The sequence below is a fragment of the Halyomorpha halys genome, unplaced genomic scaffold (genome assembly GCF_000696795.3).
Source record: "Halyomorpha halys isolate HHAL.00 unplaced genomic scaffold, Hhal_1.1 Scaffold1928.1, whole genome shotgun sequence".
Classification (NCBI taxonomy): domain Eukaryota; kingdom Metazoa; phylum Arthropoda; class Insecta; order Hemiptera; family Pentatomidae; genus Halyomorpha; species Halyomorpha halys.
Window position 1 is genome coordinate 28577 of NW_027107207.1, and position 3190 is coordinate 31766.

At 27.1% G+C, this 3190-nt stretch overlaps 1 long non-coding RNA gene across 1 annotated transcript in view; it reads left to right on the forward strand.

The window, feature by feature from the left end:
* Nucleotides 1-3000: 3000 nt before the first annotated feature.
* The window catches only part of LOC136795327 (uncharacterized), a 1802-nt gene continuing 1612 nt past the window's right edge, over nucleotides 3001-3190 (forward strand). Inside the window, exon 1 of the long non-coding RNA XR_010842914.1 lies at nucleotides 3001-3044. This is a non-coding gene — a long non-coding RNA (uncharacterized lncRNA). The remainder of the gene's footprint in view (nucleotides 3045-3190) is intronic.

Here is a 3190-nt window from a genome sequence, read left to right on the forward strand (position 1 = left end):
TTCCGAGCAGTATATCTTTAATACAACCTATAACACTAGAAAACCTTGTTTTGTAGTACATTAAACTGGCTTAAATTTTAGTTCTCTTAGACATTTACGTCGAATGGTTTTTGAGATTTCTCAAAATAAATTTACTAACTACAGATTTTTCTGAGAAGTTTTTTTTTTTTAAATGTTGCTTTTATAAAGCTATATCTCGTGTACTATTAAACGTAAACAGATCCATTAGGACTCAAATTTTAGAAAAATAAATCTACTTTTAATAATGTTCTCTTACGTTTTTGGTGTTGTTGGTATTTTTAAAGATATAGAGCTCCGAATGAGAATTTTTTAAAAATGTTTTTAAACATCTGTCATCACATATTCTCTATACTAGGGAGACAAATTAATTTTGATTAGTAACTAAACATAGTTTTCATTAAAGTAATCAAATATAGGGATGAAATAACTGCCTTTTTTCTCCTTTTGAGCTCTTGTTAGGGCTACGTTTTCGCTAAATTTGACCCACCAAAAGTGCTTCTAAATTATATACTATTTTCTTCAAAACAGTTTCAAAGATTATAATCAAGTTTGTCATATTTTTGTAAACGGGCTTTAATATCAACAACGACTAACACTCATTGATAGTCTATTAAGGCTAAACCCCAATTATTTTTTTTATTTATTTAAGTGTTTCGACCGCTCGGGCCATTTACACTGGATTTACAGATTAGTTTACAATTAGCATGTTCATACAGTTGAAATACAAATACATTTGAAATTACAGAGTGAGAAATTTACAATTACAATTACATATTAACAATTACAATTTACATTTTATAAAGTTACAATTAAAATTGACGTAGTGAGTAAATTACTGTTGTGGGGTCTTCTCTGATCATTTCCTGTACACATGAAGAGAATCGGTGTGATTCCTGAACAACTCGGTAAGAATGTGCCTAACAGTGAAATCGTTTCATGACAGTGGATTGAGATGACAGTGGGTGAGTCGAGTATGCCCCATCCGAAGACGTACCCCAATTTTTAAAATATCTTCCTTGTATGAAAAAAACTTTTTTACTTATAATGAAGCAATCTTTAGCTTAAGTAACCGTGAAAAATGAATAAATCTATCCTATGAGTGAATTTGATAATTATTTTAATGAGAATAAATTTCCTAGATCAAAATGATTTTCCCGAAAGATTTGAAAAAAAAAACAACTAAAAATTCAAGGTCGGTAATATAAGTTACCAAAAACGCATAAGCTGAATTTGTAAATAAATGTTTTTGTGTTTCCATAGTTGTTATGAAAATGGTGAGTTTTTCTTAATTCAACTAAATAATTTTAAATTAAAAAAGATAGATAAGTGAAAGATTGGTGATGGTTTTAGACTCAAATAAACTTTATTATCAATGCTCTAATAACTCATTCACATTATCAACCAAACTATAACTTATTAATTAATGTTGGTTTATTTAAAATTCGAAAAAAATCCAAGATTTTGCTGACCTTTTAAATGAATGTTAAAAATTTAGAATCATTTCCATTCATATAATAGTATGTTGTCCAGTTTATTCCATAACGGATACCAATATATTTATGATGTGATTTTTTATTTAGAGTTATTTTAATGAACCATGATTGACTCTATCATCAATCGTTTCTCCAAACACCCTCCTTTCTTTTTAAATATGATTTATTTATGAGTATTTTCACATTAAATGTCATATCTTGAGTTGTTGCTGCTGTATTTTTTTACTACAAAAATACTTAGAAAATTCTGTCGAGTGAATAAATAGGTAGCTTCTACTCTCTATTTGAAGTTTTCTCAGGCAATATCTTTTTTCAATATTATTAATGTAATACATAGGATCTCATGAATTTTATTAAAAAATAATTAATGAAAAACTTCAATAGTTATAATAGGAATGTTATTCTAATATTTCTAAATTATATTAAAAAATGAAATATATTTTATCAAATTTTTACTATTTATTTCTTATACTCATTTTATGAAATTTGTTTTTTCCTTCATCATAATCATGCCTCATCTACAGCGAAGCAGTGTAGTGAGATAAGATCACAATATTTTAATACCTCAAAATTGTAAAAAATGAAAATTAATTGAATTAAAATAGTTCTTGTTTTTTAAATAATTTATAGATTAATTAATACATTTTATTAAATTATATTATCTTACTTCCGATCTATTTTGAAAATATTGATTATATTTTAATCTCAAATAGTTCATTTTGAAACATATATATGTATAAATGAGGTAGTAGTGTCATAAGCAATCTTTTTAAAATCTATTTCATTTGATATCATAAGTATATATGCTAGATATGATTTAATTGCTGGCATTTTAAGGAATAAAAATTTAAAAGTATTTAATAGTTATATATAGAAGGCCTAGATATTTTTTACTTATTAAAACATACTCATACATATGAACATATTTTATTTTTTCACGTTTTTAAGTTATGAATAAAATAAAATAAAATAATATATAATAAAGAAAATGTAACTATTCCGCTGCATCGTTATAAAAAAATGTCAAGACGAGAGAGAGGACAATGGAAAAAGGGACGAAGGAATGGACTGACCAACAGAAATAGCAGATGAATGGCGCGGAAATAATGTGAAGAGGAAAACGTTTCCAGTTTGTATCAACTGTTTGTAAGTCCTACACTCTCAATCATCTTCTAAATTCCTTTCAGGCTTCTCTCTGACAGTTTATTTCATCTTCCATATTTTCACTTTTCCTCGAACCATCTTTTTCTTTCTTTACGATAAAAAAATAAAATAAAATACCATTGTCAAGCGTTAAAATATTGAATTATTTCAGGAAACAAATTTTGTTAATAAACGGCATTGTTCCGAGCCCTCACCAGCAACACAATAGCCACTAATGCTGATTTAACAACGTGGACAAAGAGTACATCCTTTCTTTTGTCAGAGATAATGAAGGCCTACGTATATAAAAAAAAACAGACGAAAGCTACAGCCATTGTGGATCCTGCAATGTTTACGCTTTATGCTGTATATTTCACATCATGGCTAGTAAGGTTTTGTTTATGGCTCAAAGTATTTTATCTCCATTTGTAACAGTTGTCATAGGTATAAAAAGGGTTGAATTGCTCATTTACACATTAAAGCAATTTTATTTTTTGGGAATATTATTATTCTTTATTTTGTAATTTTACATA